This window comes from Trachurus japonicus, chromosome 13, assembly GCF_045865225.1.
Source record: "Trachurus japonicus isolate A0001 chromosome 13, Traja_1.0".
Classification (NCBI taxonomy): domain Eukaryota; kingdom Metazoa; phylum Chordata; class Actinopteri; order Carangiformes; family Carangidae; genus Trachurus; species Trachurus japonicus.
Window position 1 is genome coordinate 21023665 of NC_140919.1, and position 11228 is coordinate 21034892.

The following is an 11228-nucleotide window of genomic DNA, read 5'->3' on the forward strand; positions in this document are numbered from 1 at the left end:
GCACTTCACTCCACTGCACAGTGTAGCAGTGGAGGAGGGGGATCGGCAAATTGGAAGTGAGAGAGGAGCGGTGTTTGCACAGCCACTCTCTAATGGAAGTTCTGTACTGAACGTAGAGAAGAGAAATTGAAACTTAGGTATCAATGTCATCACGCAAGTACTGATCATTACCAATACCAACATTGGTATCGATACTATCAATATTTTAGATCGATCCACCCTCCACTAGTTTATCTACAGCATGTCTGGCTGGATGTTCCAAATGTCAAGCAATGTGATGGGCCATTGTTGGGATTCTTCCATCGACAAAAAACATAGTAGTACATTGGTTACTCTAACAAAGAAGCTGTTATGTATACTAGTGCATAGTTTTGACCTTTTAAGTCTATTCCACTGCCCCAAGCCCATTGCAAGTGGGTGAGTTTGTGCCAGAAATCCCTAATTGGGGGGCCCCCATTGAGTTAGCATTGTCCTCCCTGGTATTAGGTCATGGCAGAATTCCTACTTTTTCTCTTAGATTGAACCTGTTGCTCCTCCCTCTGTTTGTCCTCCCCCAAACTGATATTTTCGGTCATTACCATTTTTTTGGCATGTCCAACCAATTTGAATAAATAACAGAAGACTAAATTTCAGAAATAGTTCTCTATAAACAATAATGCAATTCAACAACACAACTTTAATTACAGCCAAATTAATATTTCTCTATGACAGTCTCAGAACTGTACATTCTAACTTTCATGAAAGCAGGATAATATCGATTGGCTTAAGCTGTTTGAGTTTGATCCAGAACACATAATAAATTGTGTATTCAGTACAAAAATGTGCATACTTGTTCATAAACATAGGCATACAGGCCCAGGCAGCCTCCCCAAAATCCACAAAAAAGCCTACACGCCCAAACATTTTTAACAGATTATATTGGACTTCCTTCCCACTCTTTTGCCCGCTCTCTGCTCTTCTCTGTAGCAGTATTAGTGCTGGTAGGAGTGTAATTGGACACTGGGGTGACCAGAGTAGGAAGCCCATAAGAGCTTCAGGCTGGATTTAGACATGAGCAACCAGACAAATCTGATTTTAACACCCATCGTGACACAGACATAGTTCTCACATCATCAGCTCAACATGGCAAAACACCATCGGAATCGGGGTCAAACAAGGTTAAAATCAGATTTCAGGGGTAAATCCAGCTTCAGAATCACAGATTTAGTTGTGTGTTTGGAAACACACATCCTCTGCAACCTTTGACTACAACACAACGGCTCACAATCCATTAGTCGATATCCACTGCAGGATGCTGGGATTGTTGGGTGTGGGAGGAATTGATATAGATCAATCTCACAGGGTGAAGGAAACAAAGATAAGGGCTTATCGTCACAGTTACACATCACTGATCTAATGGTCATCTCATACTTACACAGACAGAAATAAAAATTTGTTTTTTTTATTTCCCAAAAAGCTGTTTGGATTCTACATTTTCCAAATAAAGCAAAGCCATATTTCTGGTTCTGGCGTAGGACACATACATACATACATACATACATACATACATACATACTGTACTGTATACATCAGTGTGTGGGCACACACATACAGAAAGACACATGCTTACACATCATCAAGCAAACCATGTTAGCTCAAGGGTCATTTGATGGCTATTCACTAAACAATCTAATGTATGCAAAAAGTCCTCATTACATCAAAACTGTTTCAGCATTGTATGCTATCTTTGTACAAACAAACACATTGAACGACATCACCTATGGTAAATATGTTGGTTTTTAGGGTTGAGCAGTGGCGGCTGGTGGTCAAATTAGTTGGGTGGGCGAATAAATAAATTATACCCATTAAATGGTTAACACAGCTAAAAGTTAGGTTATCCCATCTCACAAAAGTATAGCAACTAACTAGGCCTACACACTGCATTAAGTAAGGGTCTAGTCCAAAAAAAAAAAAAAAAAAAACTTCACCTGGTTATCTCACACATACAGTACACACACAGTCTCTCTCTCTCTCTCGCACACACACACACACGTACGCACGCACGCACGCACACACACACACACACACACAAACACCTACACACACACACACGCACTCACAGTACGCACGCACACACACCCGACGATATTGCTCAATGTAAAAAAAAAGACGATATGTGCAGCTCATATCGACGGCCTTCCTGGTCTGTTATCGCCATGTCATTTAAGTCTGGTGCTCCCAGTGAGTTTAGAAACTAGATTCTCTGCTTCGTTCATGTTAGCAAAGACAGTTTAGAGCAGTAAAGTATGCTGCTACCTGTGATGCTAGCGCCTAGCGCCGCTGTTTCTGTCTTCTCCCTCCCACAACAACACAACTTTTCCTCCGGTTCCTGTCATTGGTCTGAAAACAGCGCTGTTGGGCTAAATGAAATTAGCCCCAATGACAAGTAAACCAAGGGGGCGGGACATGGCGCCTGTCAATCATTGACCCTGCGTCAGCCCGCTGCTGATTGGTCAGAACCGATCGGCCTGTGGGCTGAATGAAATTAGCCCCAACAGTCGGTCAATGGCGAGGGCGGGACATGGCACCTGTCAATCATCCACAGTCGGAAAATGAATGAGAGCAGACTCGGTGAGCTGGGGCTGATTAAAATTAGCCCATTTAGAGATATCCGGTGTTTTTCTTGAAACTATTTAATATTGTTGCCAGATTCCGATTTTACTAAGACTTAGAACAATCTTTTGTATGTTATTTAGAGTATATAATATAGGCTAATATGTTTTCCTCATCTTTTGTTGTGTAATGCAGGGAGGGCTTAGCCCCACTAGCCCATTGATACCAGCCGTCACTGGGGTTGAGTGAATGCTGGACATCTTTTTTTTACTGCAGGATCTCATAATCTCGTTGGGTATGTTAACGTCACACTGTTGAGATGACGGAACCTCAGATGAACTAGTCCGCCGTCCTTAAGCTGCCTTCATGCACCGCAGAGATCAGGATCTGTGCAGTCCTTTGAGATTGTGTAGGAGCATGTACAGTAAGGTGTTTGTCTGTGTGCAGATTTTTTAGTTATTCATTTTTTACATGTACACCTGGAAACACAGCGACCTTTAGTCTTTCAGATGTGATAGTTCAAATTTACATAGGTGTCATCTTGGCAAATGTAAGTTTCCAACCTTGACTTGTGTCACAGTCTTTGTCTTTCTCCAGTTCTATTTTTGGGCTGTCATTTGATTTTTTTTTTCTTTTTACTTGATAAAATGTTGTGATGTATTATGAATCAGCAGGCTACTAAAATATGAAATGTGTTACTATTGGCACTAAGCTTATGTCACTGATGGACTGTCATCCCTTTTTGGTGATTTATCTCATGACGCTTTAAAGCAATTCTTACCGATCTGGCATTTCACTCAGCACAGCACAAACATTTGAAAATCAACAGCTCCACCTCCCTCACAAGTCCCACCCACCTCTCCCTCCTGCTGCACCTCCACGAGCCCCCTCCCTCCCCACTGCATGCGTTGGCATGGCAACGGTAAACAGAACAGGAACGCGAGTGAAACGGGAACAACACAAACAAACACAACACCAGAGTTTTAAACCGTATAAACGGACTCAGTGATGATGACTGATGAGTTTTATAATAAACTGTTGTTAGCCTACTGCTACTGGAGACGCAGGGGAAGCGATTGTTACAAGCCGGGCTGGCGGCCGGACCAGCGCCACCTGAAGCGCTGGTTCAGGGCCAAAATAAATCCAGACCGAGCCGAGTCGAGCCGCGGCGGTCCGGAGTTCAACCAGGTCCGGACCGCTGAGAACTCACAGAGCTAACAGTAGCCTAGCCGTTAGCACTGGATGCTTTATAGACACATGTGACTTCCTGTGTTTACGTATCACTCGGGGCTGCTCACTATCAACGTTACAATATCAGACATGAAACTCCGTGACCAGCTGCGGCTGCAGTTATTGGTCTTTTAAAAAACTATTTATTTCCAAAAACCTTCTTTCTAGTGTGTTGTGACTCTAGTCTCCTCTGCTCATGTCCTGCTACTGCTCTGTCAATAAGCGTTCTTCCTGGTCGGGAGGGGGGAGAGGAGGAGAGGGGTGCACAAAGTGATTACATAGGCTATTAATTAGGTTCGGTAGCTCGTCAAATCTTATTAATCGGACCGAATAATATTATTGGTCAGACTTTTCTCAGAATTATATGAGAATGAAAAAATGATGAGTTTTTAACCCTGTTGGGTTTCTCTTACATTTTAATGTATCATCAGATTATTAATAGCATTTTAACTTAGACAAAGAAATGTGCAAAAGTTCCAGAAAGGTAAGTATTGCTTTAAAGGGCATTTCAGGATTTTGGAAGATTTGGTGGATCTGATTGTGTTCAGCTGGATCTACTCTAGCTAGATGTTACAAAAAATATTTGCATGCAGTTGAGTGTGTGCATCTTTGTGAATATATCTGTATACAATATGACTATATTTGTAAACTCTGCTAGTAACCTTCAGAAATAGGAATGCCCGCATAAAACTAGACTGAGACATGGCATGCACAATGTATCTAAGTTACATCATCTCTGTGATTTTGCAAAGCATTGAGATCTAATGGCAATGTAGAACTATGCATTATACATAAGTGATATAAACCTTAGATTTAGCCTTGGTGAAGTGATGTCCTTTTAAAGTGTAACATAGATAGCACAAAATACATCTGTGCCACATGTACACCATGCAATACTTTGATCAATAACAATTTTCCCTAGTTTCAGGTGTGGTATGGTTTTGTATCGAAAACATAAGAGCTGTGATGATATTGGTATTTATTGTGTAAGAAACATATGGTGTTTGATATGCACTGTAAAATGAATAACCAAAGTTGATTTCCTGGCACGTTTAAAGTGAGTGACTTAGCAAAAGGTATTCATACACACTTTCTTTTTTTTTTTTTTTTTTTACAGTAAATTTGTTTGTTTCAAAGGAATATGTTGAGAACACTTGCAGATATTTGCCTCACATCCGTGGGTTCGGGTGAACCATAGAAATTTGTACAGACATGAAGGACAATTAAATAACAGTAAAAATCTTTGTGGGTCTTAAATTCTCATCTCAGTTGATGCAATCACCACATGTTTGGTTAATTCTGCACACAGCTACACTGACAGCACCATCAAGCTAACAATAGTAAATGTTGTGTGCTCATTCAAGTTTTTCAGCGTTCTACGTAGTTATGAATATTTTCACTTGAATGAGGAGCGAAGATGTTTATACAGCTCAAGGGTGGAGGGCACCATATTAGTGATACACATGGTAACACAGCTTTGTTGTTGTCTGCATGAATGGCGTTTGTGGTGTAAAATTTAAAAGTGTAAAAAAATCAGGCTGCGGGTGCCTGTGCTCACACAAGTCTGTATGTCAACACTCATGAAAGCAGCCAACTATCTCTTTATGTTTGTTTCTCATGTCTTGCTAACACATTTTGACAAGACATGTCAAACATGTGCATGATCATCATGTTGATTTTTTTTTCTACCTGCTCAGGCACATGATGCTGTCAAAGATTGTTTCTCTTTGACTAATTTCTTGAGATGAGCTTCCCCTCTGTTCTCTGTGTTTCGCTAAATGCTTTTAGTGTTATGTTGATCAGAATGAAGAATCCATCCCATTATGTGTGCTGCTTATGATAAAATAAATTTATTTATTTGTTACAACCCACTGAGGGAAGCAACCACTACAGAACCGAACCCTGTCTGGATCAGGAACTGAGATTTATTGACAGGACATATAAACCCCAAATAAGCATAAATGGAGGCAAGTGACACACAAACCTCACAGAGGGAGGGCAGCGGGTGGTGCCAAATCAATAAACCAAATAAAACAAAAACTCCCTACCAGTCCCTAAGGAAAGGGAAACGCTAGTTCCCCAACTGATGGGTTAACGCTTTTGCATGACCAAAAAGGACGCTACCCATAACCTAAAAGAAAATGCACAGAGAAATAAAAACGGGGGGAACAGTTCCAAAGAAACAAACATAAGCCAAACCTTGTGCCCAGTTTCCTTGGTGGGGTACAGCAAAATCTATGACTATGACATTGACGTCTGACCGCCCACAGGGAGAGGACACACAAGAAAAAACAACACAACACAAAGCTGGTTGCTTCGAGTTCAGTGGGCGGGTTCTCGGCCGGCTGACCCGTAGAGTTACCGCCTCTCCTCCAAATATGGAAAGTAGTCTCCCACTAAAATCCAAGAAAGCACAGTTCAGTTCAAATGCCCGTAGTAGGATAACAAAACAGACTCCCCCAAACCAACGGGTGATGTCACGGGTGCTACGTCCATGCTTTATACAGTCTATGGCGAAATCCCTAAGACGAGTTTGTTCAAATATGAGGTGTAGACATAGACAAAATCACGCCATCAGCAAAATTTCAAATCAAAATGGCCAACTTCCTGTTGGATTGTTTTGGTTCATAATAATGAACACTATGATTATAATAGGGCCTTTGCCGACGCTTGTCGTCACATAGGCCCTTATGAAACACAGCATTAGTACTATGCTTTTGCACACAGTAATTCTGGGATATGTATAAAATAAAGAATTGATACAATAATACAAAACATTTATCTCAGGCCTTTCAATGGTTATTGTGTGTGTTTGTCATAGTTCATTTGTAGTACATAAGGTTTTTTAAATTGGTACAAAAGCTCTGTTTTCAGCTGGCATTCCCCAGTTTGTGGGTGGATATTCAGTACATTGAGTGTGTGGTAGCATTATGCATGCAGGCTCATGGGGTATGCTAGCGTCAGGACTCGTCATATGCGTGTCAGTGCTTACTCAGGAATATATGTTTTGGTATCTACGTGTGTTTCTTTATTTACCCGGAGAACTGCTGACGGTAGGAACTGAGCATCCCTGAATGAGTCACAGGGAACGATGTGACATGTGAGAAAAAAGGAAGGAGGCTAGAGGTAGAAGTAGATGGAAATAAAGAAGGAAAATAAAAAAGATGATGGGAATAAGGCACACAGAGTAAAATGGTACAAATCATTAAAATAAGGTAATGAAAGCCGGAGGAATCCCCACGTTTCAAGATCACAGAGTGAACAAATGTACATGTGCATGCATGTGCATCTTTATTATTGTATCTCTAATGTTACACTCAGATTCCAAGACCCTGTTATCAGATACCTAGGATAACAACATTAGTAGCATTCAAAAAGTGCTGGTGAAAATATAGCTTCTATGGAAGCCGATGAGAACTTTATTCAAATGATATTGTAATTCAACAAAAACATTATCATTTCCCTGGTATATGTATTCTTACGGTAAAGGTCAAAATTTAAAATGAAAGACCAATAAACCATTTACATTTTCATTTTCCGATACAATATGCATTCTATGACAATATTGCTGTTTGAGATTTAATTTTCAAAGTCATACATCCTGCACTGTTTTAAAGTCAAAATGAAAATGAAGTTTCAAAAAATTTGAAAATTATAATTAAAATAGCAAAAAGTCTCAACTCGCTATATAGTGACAATATTTAAAGGTTCATGAGGCAAGAAATGCACATGCGTTTTAAGTTTTTTACTGCTAATGGGCGATGAAGCGTTAAAAACCAAAAAGGCAAGGCAAGGCAAGGCAAGGCAATTTTATTTGTATAGCCCGTTTTTACAAACAGTTTGTCTCAAAGGGCTTTACATGGCATCGTAGCAACATCCTCTGTCCTTAGACCCTCACATCGACTGAGGAAAAACTCCGTGGAAAACCCTTCTAACAGGGAAAAATCGGAGAAACCTCAGGGTGAGCAACAGAGGAGGGATCCCTCACCCAGGACGGACAGACGTGCAATAGATGTTGTTACAGATAAGAAGACAGTTTACAGTTTGTCACAGAATGTGTGGAATATGGAAGTGTTAGCAGGAGTTGATGAAGGCAGCCTCTGGTGTGGTGAGGGGGGGGGGGGGGGGGCCGGGAGAGCTGGCCAGCTCGATGGGAGGACTGGGTGGTAGACTGGTCCATGGGAAGGGAGGGGAGGCCGGTCTAGCAGCAGGGGAAAGGGTGGGAGGGGGTCGATGCAGGCGGCGGCTGGTGCAGAGAGATGGAGCTCCGGTGGATCTGCGGAAACACAGAGAGAGTGCGAGACACCAAGGCCAAACTACAAAGTACAGCAGAAAATGACAGTTCAAAAATATACTGAGGAGTGGAGAGGAGAGGAGAGGAGAAGAGGAGAAAGGAGAGAGGGAAAATGGTTCAGAGCTACCTGAACCAGCCCTAACTAAAAGCCCTGTCATAAAGGAAGGTCTTAAGTCTAGACTTAAATGTAGTTAGAGTGTCTGCCTCTTTGACCCATGGAGAGAGCTGGTTCCACAGTAAAGGAGCCCGGTAACTGAAGGCTCTACCTCCCAGTCTGTTTTTAGAGATACTGGGAGTCACTAACAGACCTGCGTTCTGGGAGCGGAGTGCTCTGGTAGGACAGTAAGGAATGATTAGTTCTTTCAGATAGGTTGGAGCTTTATCATTAAGAGCCTTATAAGTCAGAAAAAGGATTTTGAAGTCTATTCTAAATCCTACAGGAAGCCAGTGGAGGGAAGCTAAGGTGGGAGAGATGTGCTCTCTCTTCCTAACTCCTGTCAAAACCCTTGCTGCGGCATTCTGGACCAGCTGGAGACTCTTTAGAGAGTTTTTCGGACATCCTGACAGGAGAGAGTTGCAGTAGTCTAGCCTAGAAGTGATAATTGCATGTACTAGTTTCTCAGCATCACTCTGGGAGAGGATATTCCTAATCTTAGTGATACTACGCAGATGGAAGAAGGCGGTCCTAGTCACGTGTTTTATGTGGAAGCTAAAGGAAAGGTCCTGGTCAAAAATGACTCCAAGGTTCCTCGCGGTTGTACTCGGGGTCAGAGTGATGCCATCTAGTGTAGGGATCTGATTAGAGAAAGTGTCCCTGAGATGTTTAGGTCCAAACACAATGACCTCAGTTTTATCTGAATTCAGTAGCAAGAAGTTAGAGGACATCCAGGATCTAATGTCTTTCAGACAGTCTTGCAGATTGATGAGGCGGCTTCTGTCATCTGGCTCCATGGACAAGTAGAGTTGCGTATCATCCGCATAACAGTGAAAATTGATTGAATGCTTCCGGATGATGCCACCTAATGGGAGCATGTAAAGAATGAAGAGGATTGGCCCTAAGACTGAACCCTGCGGTACACCATACGTAACTCTGCTATACTCTGAATGGTCGTTAACATTAACAAATTGAAACCTGTCAGATAAGTATGACTTAAACCATTTTAGGGCAGTTCCTTTAATCCCTATTTCATGATCTAGTCTCTGCAGCAGGATGCTGTGGTCGATGGTGTCGAATGCAGCACTGAGGTCCAAAAGTACAAGAACAGAGACGAGACCTCTGTCAGAAGCTATAAGAAGATCATTAGAGACTTTGACAAGTGCTGTTTCAGTGCTATGGTGTTCTCTGAATCCAGATTGGAAAGCTTCAAAGAGCTCGTTGCTGTGCAGATGTTCATGTAGCTGCTCCAGGACAATCTTCTCAAGGATCTTAGAGATGTAAGGAAGGTTGGATATAGGCCGATAGTTGGCTAGGACATCTGGGTCAAGAGAAGGTTTTTTAAGTAAAGGGTTAATGACAGCCACCTTGAAGGCCTGTGGCACGTAGCCTGTGGCTAAGGAAAGATTGATTTGGTTCAGAAAAGAAATGTTAATTAAGGGGAAGACATCCTTAAGTAGTCTTGTCGGAACTGGATCCAGCAGACATGTGGCTGACTTGGAAGAAGTAATTGCAGAAGTTAAGTCTGACAGGTCGATGGGAGAGAAGCTGTCCAAGTGTGTACCAAGTCTGGGAGGTGCTTCTATGGGTACCGTAATCTGTGGTCCATTACTAGCAATTTTTGTTCTAATATTAACTATCTTTTCGGTAAAGAAAGTTAGGAGAATGAGCCCACTCGCGTATCTCTCCGTTGCCTTGAACAGGCTGTGTGCTGCATAATGCGCTGCAATTCTGGGTCCGAATTTCCCGCGCTGTCCGCGGATGTGACGTCAAATGACGCTGCATGCGCGTCCTCGACAGCTTCGGCTTTCCTCCGCTTGCGAGTGTGACCAGCGGTCGGCGGATGTCTTGCAGCCTGAACAGTTACGCGAGCAGCGAGTAGAGAAATAACGTCACTTTCTTACATTTTAATATTTTTTCATGCGAGAAAGTGACGGTTTAGTGTCCCAATCTGTTGTCAGTTTATCCAAATAACGTCTGTAAGTAGATTTGCTCCAACATTTTTCGGAGGAGTGCAGAGCCACACACACGCAGCAGCAGCAGCGGCTCGTCACAGAGGCTGCAGCCGGGGAGCTGAGCTCATCGGCCGGGCAACCTCTGTCCTCTGTTCTCCTCCTCCCAGGGAAGAAAACGAGCCGAGTAACTTCCCCACAGGTTTTTAGAGGTTTTCTGCCGGCTGGTTTAATTGTTTTGAGGAGATAAATGCTGGTCTCATTGATGATATCTAACAGTGGCACTGTGGCAGTCGCATTAGTTCATTTGAATGAAAAGTGAAGCTTCAGGTGTGTGTGAGCAGCGCAGCCTTGGGGCTCTGTACGTACAAAAATCACCATATTTAGGCTACTTCAATAAATAAATAAATAGTTTTACAATGAGCCGGTTGATTCATCCGTGGTCAGTTTATCCAAACAACGCCTGTAAGGAAATTCTCCGACGTGTTCGGAGGAGCAGAGCCACTAGAGCAGCCGAGCGGCACCAGAGGCTCACAGAGGCGGCGGCGGCGGCCGGTGCTGACCTGATGCCTGGCCGGTCAACCTCCGGGTGTCGCGGTAAATTGAGCACTGTACAATGAGCGCGGCATGGCACATTTACTGTTTATTAACAGCCAAGCGCTGTGTGTGTGTGTGTGTGTGTCTGTGTCTGTGTGTGTGTGTGTGTGTCTGTGTGTCTGTGTCTGTGTCGTGAGACAGCAGGTAGAGGGGCTGACTGGCAGAGATGAGGGATAGTGAAAAATGTTCTTTTTTTCTGTGAGAGACTGCTGCGGCGGACACAAACCAAACTGTGGCGGCTGATTAGTGGAAAACACTGGTATAGTAACGTTACGCCGTTTCCAATTCAGCCACAGTGTCACTGTCACAGCATCAGCTGCAGCTGTGGAGAGTTGATGCGCGCTCCCTCACCAGCTTGGCTGATGGCTGCAGTAACCCTGACGGCCGCTACGGCCGTTGTATCGCTAGT